At 33.7% G+C, this 12,928-nt stretch overlaps 1 protein-coding gene and 1 pseudogene across 5 annotated transcripts in view; one reads left to right on the forward strand and one right to left on the reverse strand.

The window, feature by feature from the left end:
• LOC115213836 (apoptosis-inducing factor 3) overlaps nucleotides 1–12,928 on the forward strand; it is an 88,591-nt gene that overhangs the window by 23,090 nt on the left and 52,573 nt on the right. The window lies entirely within an intron of this gene.
• Nucleotides 2,154–2,272, reverse strand: LOC115220733 (annotated as a pseudogene).

Consider the following 12,928-nt stretch of genomic DNA (forward strand, 5'->3'; position numbering starts at 1 on the left):
ACAAGTAAAAGAGTATATATATATATATATATATATATATATATATATATATATATGTATGTATGTATGTATGTATATATGTATGTATGTATGTATGTATGTATGTATATATATATATATATTATATATATATATATATATATATATATATATAACTGTGGAGGGAACCTTTGGAAGAGTTAGACCCAGGAAGACATGGGACAGGGTGGTGAGGCATGATCTTTGGATGTTGAGATTGATGGAGCCAATGACAAGTGATTGAGACATTTGGTGATTTGCTGTGCTTGAGAAGTCTTGTCAAGCCAAGTGAAGTCATAATTGAGGACAGTGCTGGTGACCCATAAAAGGCATCCACTACACTGTTAGAGTGGTTGGCATTAGGAAGAGAATCCAGCCATAGACACCAAACCAAAATCAGGCTGGAGCCTGTTACAGCTCCACAGAGTGCAGGCACATGGCTTAGTAGTAAGGGTGTCGGACTCATGATCGTAAGATTGTGGTTTTGATTCCTGGACCATAGAAAATGGACACTAAATGATGATGACAATGATGATGATGATATATGTGTGTGTGAGTGTGTCTTTGTGGCTGTGTCTGTCCCCCCATCACTGCCTGACAACCAGTATTGGTGTGTTTACATCTTCATAACTTAGCTGCTCAGCAAAAATGACCACTAAAATAAGTAGTGGGCTTAACAAAAAAAAAACTAAATACTAGTGTCGATTTATTCAACTAAAAATTCTGCAAGGTGGTGCCCCAGCATGGCCACAGTCTAATGACTGAAATAAGTAAAAGATAAAAGACACACACACACACAGCTAATGAAGTTATGTAATTGATGTTCCTTTGTCATTCATTAATTGATATTACACTCTAGTTGCCTAATACTTTTATTCAAATGCACATTGAGTTCTAATAACTCATGATTATTATCAATATACCTAAGCAAAATCATGCATGTGTATGTGCACACGTGTGTGTGTGTGCATGCATATATGTGTGTATTCATGCATGTGTGTGTGCACAAAATCAGACAGAGAGAGGAGGTGCAGGAGGAGTGTAAGCATGTCAGACTGATACAAAAGATGTAACAATAGGAATATGTCAATGAGAACAAACTAAATATTATGACACTTTCAATCAATTAATTTGACTTTTGAAAATCAGAAGCAAAAACTTTTCAATTAAGCTCTGTTTAATTTTAGGTGTGCCAGGACAACCAGTTTAACCTTTTCGTTACCAACCTGGCTGAAACTGGCTCTGGCTCTGAGTACAAATGTCTTGTTTTCATAAGTTTTGAAATAAAATCTTCCACCAAACCTTAGTCACAATTTATGTTCCTAACACTAACTGAATGATAGCTAAGTTATTTTACTAAATTCTTTGTTATATTTAAAGTAATTGAAAGAAACACAGAGCATCTCAACAGAAATACAGTAAGGAAAGGGTTAATGTCAAACTGTGGAATGTTTCCCTTAGTTAACACATGAATGATTCAAGGCACATGGCTCAGTGCTTAGAACATGGGGCTCACAATCATGAGGTAGTGAGTTCAATTCCCAGACCAGATTGTATGTTTTGTTCTTGAGCAAGACACTTTATTTTCACATTGCTTCAGTTCACTCAGCTGTAGAAATGAGTTGCAATGTCACTGGTGCCAAGCTGTATTGGCCTTTGCCTTGGATAACATTGGTGGTATGGCAAGGAGAGGCTGGTATGCATGGGTAACTGCTGGTCTTCCATAAACAAACTTGCCTGGATTTGTGCCTCAGAGGAGAACTTTGTTGGTGCAATCCCATGGTCATTTATGACCAAAGGGGGGGTCTTTACTGTTCATCCTTTTACACATAATTCAAATTACTTGGCTATGTGGATTATGATGAATAAATAAATAAATTAGAACGTGAGAAAAATTTTTTTTCATTGTCTGATTTTATATTTTAGGTCAAGAAGTATTTCATCTTATTTGGTTGCTAACAAGTCTGCCCTGCTTCTTATTCTTCTTCACACCGCTAAAGGCATGGCGAAGTAATCAGTTCTCATCCAGTTTAGCCATTTTGTTACCATATTTATTCTTCAGTTTAGCCATTTTGTTACCATATTTATTCTTCATTTGCGGCCATGCTGGAGCACCACCTCAAAAAAGTGTGAGATGCTTACAGCACCTAGGTTTCCCAAGTGATTACACATCGAAGTACTAACTGGGCTCAATGTTGTTTAACTTCGGTGATCAGACAAGAACCAGTGCATTCAATGTGATATGGCCATAAGCATTTCTTCATATTTCTGTGGAAATATACTGCTCTTGTTTCAATTAACTTTGGAAATAATGAAGAAATTAGTAAAATAACTTTGTCATTACAATGCTGGTTTAAGGAATACAAATCAGAATGAAATTTTGATGAAAGATTTTTTTTTTTCATTTGGACTACTTTCAGATTACTCTGTCAAATGTAATACTTCTTTATTCACATTGTTTTGAATTAATCAGGCATTATCTTGTAGCTTTGAGGAGTCCAATCATGTAATTGTTAATTTTTAAAATGACATTTTAGCATAGGTGTGAGGGACCAGATCTGGTCAGTTTGAATATAAAGCAGGTTGACTACTTGGACCAGATATGGCTGGTTTAAACACTAAAGGGTTAAAACAATTAGTTTGCATCATAAAAATAGAAATGGTTTGAAGGATACTGGTATGAAAACTGTACATTTCTGTTAATATCCTCAAGAAAGGCTTAAAACACAACAATAACCAGTTTCCTCTATCAGCTATAAATTTAAGAAATTGTTATAAACTGCTATTGTTTCTTATAAAATGATGCCATTTCTTTGCTAGGATACGGTTTATTTCACATAACACTCTAATGAATTTGTTAAATATAGGCTTGATTATGTGAATATAAAATTTGCTTTTGTATCACATGGCTCTCTAACACCAAGTTCCTGAACATTGGGTCTTCTACAGTGTATATATATATATATCATCAATTAACATCTGTTGTCCAAGCTGGCATGAGTTGGACAGTTTGACCAGGGCTGGTAAGCTGGAAGGCTGCACCAGACTCCACTCTGATTTGGCATGGCTTTCTATGGCTGGATGCCCTTCCTAACACCAACCACCCTGTGAGTGTAGTGGGTGCTTTTATGTGCCAGCTTGATGGGTATATATATATACATTTAGAATTTTGTGTTGTGAGATCCTTGATGTAAAACCATGTGTTGAAACAAATATTGTTGTATTTCAGGATGTTCTTCTTTTTATTTTTGCCACATAAACACATGCACTATATATTTGTTCTTCACTCATTTATTACTGTTCTTATTTTAACATAAGAACAGTAATAAACAAGTGAAGAACAAATATATAGTGTGTGTGTTTATTTGGAAAAAAATAAATAAATACTCATCCCAAAATACAACAATATATATATATGTATATAATTATCATTTTAATATCAACTTTTATGTAAAGGTGCATGGCTCAGTGGTGCATGGGGCTCACAATCATGAGGTAGTGAGTTTGATTCCTGAATCAGGTTGTGTGTTGTGTTCTTGAGCAAGACACTTTATTTCACATTGCTCTAGTTTACTCAGGTCTAGAAATAAACTGTAACATCACTGGTGCCAAGCTGTATCAGCTTTTGCCTTTCCTTTGGATAACATCAGTGGTGTGGAGAGGGGAGACTGGTATGCATGGGCGACTTCTGGCCGTCCATAAACAATCTTCCACAGACTTGTGCCTTGGAGGGGAACTTTCTAAGTGCAATCTCATGGTCATTCATGACCTAAGGGGAGGGCTTTACTCTTTTTATCAGCTTTTCCATTCTTACATGAGTCAGGCAGAATTTGTTGAGACTAATTTTCTATGGCTGGATGCTCTTTCCATCACCAACTCTCACCTGTTTCCAAGTAAGGCAATATTTCCTCATGACCAGACATGTTTTTACAATGGACACTGTTTGTATGACAGTGACAATCATTTACAACTATCATGTGATGTCATGGCGAGGAGATAGTAATGCATGTGCACACACACACACAACAGACTTCTTTCAGTTTCCTTTTATCAAATCCACTCACAAAGCTTTGGCTGTCCTGGAGCTATAGTAGAAGAGGTGCCATGCAATGGGACTAATCCTGAAACCGTGTGATTGGAAAACAAACTTCTTACCATATAGTCACACATCTATGTATTATCAAATATTTCCAAAATTATCAGTGTTCAATCAGCTACAACACTAATCATTCAACCAATAATTGATTTTTCCCTTTCTATCACCACTGCCACCACCACTACAACTGCTACCACCACTATCATCATCATCACCATGATCATGATCATCATTATTGTTGTTATCATTGTTATATAATTTTTTTTTCAAATAAAAGTGAAGAATGTTAGCTTGGGCTTGTTAATACATTTACCAGGACACAGAAAATTTCAGTTGTATGTTGATGAACTTAGTCAAAGTATGACCAGCCAGAGAGATTTATGACACTAAGCTCTTATCTAACTGATAAATCCACATTAGTTAACTAATCAAACAACAGTACCTGGCACTAAGGCAGTAAACTCTTATCCATCAATCTAAACCACTTTGGCTTAATTTAATTCAAGTGATTTATTACCCTACACTGTAAACCTGTTGAAGAAATTTATGGCGGTGATCTATGCTATGAATTTTAATCAGACTTCCGGGAATGTAACAGAAAATTTTATGGTGGTTTAATGAAATGAAACAAAAAAAGTATTTAAATTAAGTGTAAGTCAGTTCAAGGGACCCAGTTTCTGAGAGCCATCAACTAAACCAATGTTTCTGAAGCATTGTTTACCTATGGATCCCTTCAATTCTGGTTTTATGCAGATGGACCCTTAGAGACATTCCATGTTTAAAAAATCCTATTATATTTTTATAATTGTCATTAGGGGTTGTATAAAAAAACTGTTAAAATATTTTGTGTATTGTATAAGTATAACCAATTTATTACTGATAGATTTTAACTACAAAAATCTTATATGCCCCCCCCCCCCCAATGGCCATGTGGGATCAAGTTGAGAACCGCTAAACTAAACCATGTCTTATAAATATTTTAAAATTTCCATTTACTTCTAACCTGTTTGGTTTGGTGTTATTTTAAAAACAACAAAATAATCAGTATTTTAGAGTTGCCTTATTATGTAAGGGATTACTATATCTATTTTTAATATCCTTCTTTTAAAAATAATTTGGTATTTGTGTGTGTGTGTGTGTGTGTGTGTGTGTGTGTGTGTATTATGTTCTCTTCTATTTTTAATTATTTGAAATCTTGTAAGGAAGGAGCTGGTTCCTATCAAAGATACAAAGCTCCATCATTGAAATGCAGATAACAAAAACAAATTCATGCTTTCTCAAGAAAGTCTTGCATATTTTTACTGTTCCCTTTACAGATTGTAGTTATAATGTGAGAGTTAGCTGGCTGATTTCTTTTTCTGAATGTTTATTCAGATTGCCCATCAAGCATTTTACTCACAAAAGCAAGGGTACCAATTATTATTGGCATCTATGTGCATGGATATGTATGTATGTATGAAATAGTGGTGTATTTGCATACAAATATCTATGCAAAACCATGAAATGCATACAAACACAACTAAACATTAGAATTCAAAATGCACACACACACACACACACACACACACACACACACACACACACACACACACACATACACACACGCACACATGCACACACACACAAACACACACACATACACACACACACACACACAGAGTCATATAAATTAGTCAACAAGTATAGCAAATTCTGGATAAATTTCAAGTGCCATATATGTTTGCACATACATACTCACAAAATAGACATGCACTAAGTAACACTCAAATTAAAATCCAATCTATTTACAAAAAATATTTTAAAAAGTGTACTGTTTGAGAATAGTATGAAGCTGCCATGGCTGGAATGCCTTTGATCAGAGGCCTGGTGTTCAGGGCTGACTTAAGGATAAATACCACCAGTACCTTATGCATAATTGGTTAAGTCAAAATATCTGATGTGAAATTATAATTTCCCAGATTAACACCCATTTTATATAAAGATTTACAATATGGCTATACGATCTTCGTTGATTCAGTTAAAATGTAGGGATATCCCTATTCACCATGCTACACATTATGCATGCCTAGTAATGAGACACCTGATGAAGATCAATGGTTAAATTGACTGATATAAATATTGTAAATATTCACTCTAACAATTGGATTGATAGCCCCCAAAGTTTTAAAACTGAATTTTTATATGCAATTCTCTCTTCCCAAATTTTTGATTGTATGTTAAAACTCTTCATCAACATAAGCTGACTTGCTCCTGATGCTTGCTTTTGGTTTTGTTGTTGGATATGTACACGTCTTATTTACCACTATTAAATCAACCTCTCCTGAGCCATAAGTCAATAGTTGGATCTCACTTGACTTTGAATACTCAACAGCAACTACAACACTGAAGCTTGTAAAGAACCATTCTCATACAGTGATGTTTACATGCACTCCCACTCTCTCTCTCCCTCTCTCTCCACACACATCTTAAACCCTATCTCTATTCTGTCTCATTTCCTTATCAGAGTAAAATTAACTTAATATCATATCTATTTGTTTGCAGAGCTTCCAGTTTTTCAATCTATTGATTTCCCCCTTTAATATTACTGTTGTCATTACTGGATATAATTAACGTATTAATGTTTACCTGATGTATATTTAAGCAAACAATGTTGATTGTGCGACTCATCTACCACACCTACTTTTAATGAGTTTGATTAATAGTCTGAATTAGCTTTAGTTTACATAATATATATATCATATCATACAGTAGATGAGTGGTTAGAACAGTGATTTTCATTTGCCCTCACTCACTTTCCTTCTTTATTTTATAACCTTAAAAATGAGTATGGTGACAGAAATTGTATCCTCAAATTTTAACACTAAGAAAATGTCTAAAGAAAATTGTTTGATCATCTTTGAGAGCTTGCAGTAACAGTTTCAGAATATTGTGGCATCCCAAGTTAAAAATGATTGGGTTAAGAGGACTAGACTCAAATGGACTGCTTATTTGTTGATAAATTGTTCTCATAATGTACAGACATTATGCTGTGCCATAACCACCCCATACCACTGGTAATTCCGTGATACTTAAACTAGTGGCATGAGTTGGTGTTTTATACTTTGAATAAGCCATACTTCGTTTCATTGAAATATATTCAACAAAGAATGAAGTAAATGAAGGTAAAACACTATTGATATGAAAGAAATATTTTGATACATAAAAATACATGTTAGTTTTTATGTTTTTATTTCTACATATATTCTATGCAACAAACCACAGCTAGCTAATTTTGACAATCAATATTTTAAGTGAATTTAACATTTTGGTAACTGTGATGCCTGCGAGATTCTCTTGGTATAGTAAGTTGACTTTGTCGAACAAAAATCTTTACTTTTGATGGATCCGCAACCCTACTGAGAGTAACATATAACTGGCCACTTGCAAAGAAAGTAACTTATTGAAATTTCAAAAAGAAAAAAAACGAATATTTATTTATAAGTTTTCTTAAATGGAGATCCATCATTTTCTTTCAAAATACATGCACACACATACATGCATACAGTGGAAGAATGCAAGAGAGGGGAATATTATGTGAGTAATCAAAGTAAAAACAGAGATTTAAAATACTGTCACTGTATCATTTGCTTGACTTTGTGAAATTACATGTTCTTCATTCATGACAAACTGATCGATATTGGATTTTAAAATAGCTGTAAGAAAATAATCTTTCAACTCTTTTCTGAAATGATTGAGTGGAGGAAACTGATGTGGACAGAGTCTGAGTTATCTGGGTTATTTGTATATTGGGTGAGAGATTGAGGTAAAATGGTGGTTGATAGATAGATGGGTAGATTGATAGAGAGACAGACAGACAGACACATGGCATTTCTTATTGTAAAGAAAATAACTTATTAAAATTTAAATGAGAAAAATGTATTTATTCATAAGTTTTCTTAACAGAAATTCAAAGAATGGTTGAAGGCTCATCATTTTGTTGCCATTTTGTAATAAACTTATATCTTTTAAAAGAAGTTTATTATTTTCAAAAGCAGTAGTTCAATGTCTTTAACTCTTTTGATACCAATCTCCAAGATTCAACTTGCTGTACATATTTATTATTCCATGAAATATACATCAAAATAACCTTAGTATTTTCCAGTTTACATGCACTCAACAAGAGAGTACATAAATATTTTCAGTACTTACACATGATAGCATTTCTGAGCATTGAAACCCCTTTAAAAATTAGTGAATATTATCAGGTCATTAAGAATGAAATGTCTGATTTTCTTATGCACCAAGTTTGACAGTCATTAACTCTAATATTTTATCCTGACAATTCTTTGTTTTACAACATTGAAGAGTTACATCATCACTTTGTGAAATGCAATTCATGGTGTCTGATTATATTGTGAGTTTTCTCTTGTAAATCAATTTTTGTGAACCCATGGATTTATGTTGCTTATGAAAATGAGTTCTGTCATGGAACCAATGCCTCCCAGACAGCTTGAAACATCAATGAGGTGCTTGGTGATGATGTGGTGAATGAACACACTGTACGTTAATGATTTGAGAAGTTCTGATCTGGTGACTTTACTCTTGAAAATCAGCCTTGTGGTAGACCTGAGACTAAGATGGATAATGATGAGCTGGAAACTGTAGTGGAAACGAATACATCTCAAACTATGCATGCGTTAGCAGCAAGGTTTGATGTTTCAATTTGAACTGTATTGGACCATCGGAAACAAATCAGCAAGGTAAAGATGCTGGACAAGTGGGTACCACTTGAACTGAAAGATCATCAAATGACACATCGTCTTAAAATTTACTATTCTTTGCTGTCATAGCATAAAAGCAAACCACTTTTGCATCATATTGTAATATGTGATGAAAAATGGATTCTTTTCAACAATAGTAAGCATTCTGCATGGTGGTTGTATAGAGACGAATAAGAATATTCACCTAAAAACAGCTAATGGTATCTGTTTGATGGTCCAGCACTGGTGCTAACTACTACAGCTTCATGAGACCTGGTAAGTCAATTACAGCAGATGTGTACATCAACCAATTGGATGTAATGATGAGTGAACTTGCAATTAAACAACCAAGATTGGTCAATAGAGACAGGCCTATTCCCTTGCAAGACAATGCTCAACCACATGTTGCCTAAAGAAAGCTATGCAAGTTACAGGAATTGAACTTGGAAGTACTCTGCCATCCATCATATACACCAGACTTTACACCAACTGACTATCATCTTTTCCAGATATTAGACAACTTTTTGCAAGAAAAAAATTTCAAATCTGGGAAGATGCAATATCAGCCTTTTGTGATTTCATCACCTCTTGCTCTCTAGAATTCTTCACTGTCGGCATAAACTAGCTACCGATAAAATGGCAAAATTGTATTGATAATTTAGGTGCATACTTTGATTAACTGCATTGCTTTTTGTTGAGATAAAGTAAATTAAACTTTCAGTTCAAAATTGGACATTTCATTCTTAGTGATCTGGATCTGATACAACATGGTTTGAGAAAAAAAAAAGACTAAATAATGACATTGTTTATTTTTATATTTTAAAATCAATGTTACCTTTGTTAACATAGCACTAAATTTATCCATCTTACTGATACAGATCTAAAGGCTGAATTGAGTAAAGTTAATCCTTCCATGACCATATTTCTAAAGAAATACACAGTTTTTGGTTTCAGATGATCATGAAAATAATCAAAAATTTAGGAGTGAAGTGAAATAATGACATTTCATTAACTGGAATATTAAATCAATAAATGGAATGTAAATTAACTAAAAATTCTCATGATAATTTATGGCTGAAGGTTTTAATCACTTTAATGATTTTTCTCAAATCTGTCTGTCTGTAACATATTTAGTTTGCAACTCACCCCTCCTCTCTTACTCTCTCCTGCATATATGTATGAATGTATGTACACACACAATTACACATCATAGTATTTTTGAGCATGGAAACTCCTTTAAAAATTAGTGATTATTGCAACATTGTTTATTTTTATTTTTTTAAATCACTGTTAACCTTTTAATGGATTGAAGAGTTCAGCAATAAAATTTACTTATACATGTTGGTGTAGGTATGGATTTTGGTTCAATCCCACTACATGGCACTGTGTTCATGTGTCTTTTACCACAGCTGTAGTTTGAGCAATAACTTCAAATATCCGTCTATCCATCCACCTTATCAAACCTCCATGTGTGTATGTGTCAATGTATGCTTCTGTTCTTATTTTAGCTAAATATATTTAACCTCTCCACAAAAACGTGTGTGTGGTAAAATAGACAATTCTTTTTTAAAGATGTCTGAAGTTTGAAATGGACAGCTCAAGACTTGCAATCGATCATCTGGTGATCCTTTTGTTTTCAACCAATCTCATGAATTATTAATTTTCAAAATCAGTCCTCCAGTTAGTCACTATCACTTTTTCTATACAATATATTTTATAAATGATAGAACAACTGCAATATATTGTGTGGAATTCTAAAGGAAGTTTAAAAATTCATGATAGTAAATACACAGTGAAACAAAGGAATGGAAAGTATGCAATGAAGAACATGAGAACATGTATAGGAAAAAGTATATGTAGAGAAAAAGGTACTTGATAAATATCATCTCCACTATCATCATCATCATGTTCATCAATTTCACTATCATTACCATAATTTTAATATTTTCTAAAATTTTGGCATTGGCATTTTTATTCTATGTCATCTTGTGAGCCATAATGTTCTCGGGCACAGCCCTATGCTTCTGCAATACTTCCTCTTAATCCTTCCTTTGTCTGTCTTTATCACTTTGCAAAAATATATTCCTGGAAAAGAAAGAGGCATATGAAAGGAATTTACTGAAGAAACATATGTGTGATGGAAATGTTTTGGTTGGAATATGACTGAGATATTTTTATTGACACAAAAGAATTAAATTAAAGATTCTGAGTCTGTAAAACTAATAAAATTGTTTTCTCTCAGAGTGAGACAAATAGATGAGAGAGAAAAACAATGTCAGTAAAAGATCTGCAAAGACTTCTGTGTTTGGGAGTAGAAAATAGTGCATAAATAAGAATATGGAAATTTAATTTAATAGTTTGAGACATAATCCATTGACTGAATGTAAAATATCTGCAATTAAAACTGAAACTGTAGTATGATAGAGATATAAAAAGGGATCAAAAGTAAGAACCAGTAGGAATTGAACCCATATCATCATCATTTAATGTCCATCTTCCATGCTTGCATGAGTAGGAGGGTTGACAGGAACTAGCCAAATAGGAAAACTACCTGAGGCTACTGTGTCTCTGAATTAGTATTTTGAGGTATTAAACACTGTGATATGATAACCTACTAATATTCTATAGTCAAGCTATACTCATAGTACAGTGGCTAATGCACAACATCAACTAAGAATGGATTTAATTCCCATCAGTTATTTATGATTCTCTTTCATGCAATAACACTTGTTCAGACATCCTTAATCATTAAAATTATTATTAATAGCTAAATATTCTTAACTGGGAAAATTTATGCAATGAGGTCAATAAGAGAGCAAATTGTTTGAGAATTTAATGAATGTACACCTTGAGCTTGAGCTTAATGACAATCTAAGTTAGTTGACATGTTTGTTTGCTTCAGTACTGTGTAAGCTGGATTAAGAAAAGAAAAGAAATATATAGTAACTAAGAATTTTGAGGAAGTTTCATAAGTTCACTCTGTATTAACCTTTTATTCTCAAAAAGAAATATACACTTGAAAATGCTTACCTTTCCTACTACACCTGATAAAACATTTCTACCTTTGTATTAACAAGACCCAGTATTGTTTGACTCATCTTTTTAGAATGTCTAACAAACAGGTTCTACATTGATGTCAAGTATTTAATAAAGAAACATTGAGACATGACTTTTTAACAATTGTGTTAAACAAGGTTTGCATTATGATTCATCTTGGAAAGATGGTGCATTTTGTGAGTATTTAGTACATAAAAACATTGGCTGCTGGTTTACTTAAGATATTTTCTGAAATTAGATCAAAATATTTCATAAAGTACTTTGGCCTCTTACCATTTTTCAGCTCTGTCATGGTAGGATTTAATAAGTAGATAGTAAATCATTGTTGTTAGCCCCAGGACACCTTGGCTAAGTAAACGTATGATCAAAAAATGAGATATGCCAGCCTTGACCCTTTCTTTTTTCCTTGCATTGCATACGAAGGGGTGCTGAAAAGTTCCTGGCTTTAAGGGTACCATAAAAGGCCTGGCTGGAGGCCCGACCTTCTAAGTTCTTTTACAAGGCTTAGAAAAACTGAAGGACTGCTACAATAAGTGTGTGAATCTAAGAGGTAAATATGTTGGATAAAATCATAATTAACTGATCCTCCTATATTTTTTACCCAAAGCCAGAAACTTTTCACCACCTCTTCATATATATATATACATACACACACATACATACGAGAGTGTGCTGAAAAGATCCTGGTTTTAAGAGTATCGCAAAAGGCCTAGTTGGAGGCTTAACCTTCCAAGTTCTTATACAGGGCTTAGAAAAACTGAAGGGCCATTGCAACAAGTGTGTCAATCTGAGAGGGAAATATGTTGGATCAGATCATGATTAACTGATTCTCTTGTATTTTCTTTTACCCAAAGCCAGGAACTTTTTAGCACCCACTCCTGTTTAGGACTACACTAGTATGTCCTTGTCCTTCCTTTTTTAAAGATGCTAAGATGCATTTTGGATATTTGGATAAATATAATTATTTCTAGCAGGTTGAACAATCACGCATGGGCTTCCTCATTGGCAGGGTATGATC

Source organism: Octopus sinensis, linkage group LG1 (genome assembly GCF_006345805.1).
Source record: "Octopus sinensis linkage group LG1, ASM634580v1, whole genome shotgun sequence".
Lineage (NCBI taxonomy): Eukaryota > Metazoa > Mollusca > Cephalopoda > Octopoda > Octopodidae > Octopus > Octopus sinensis.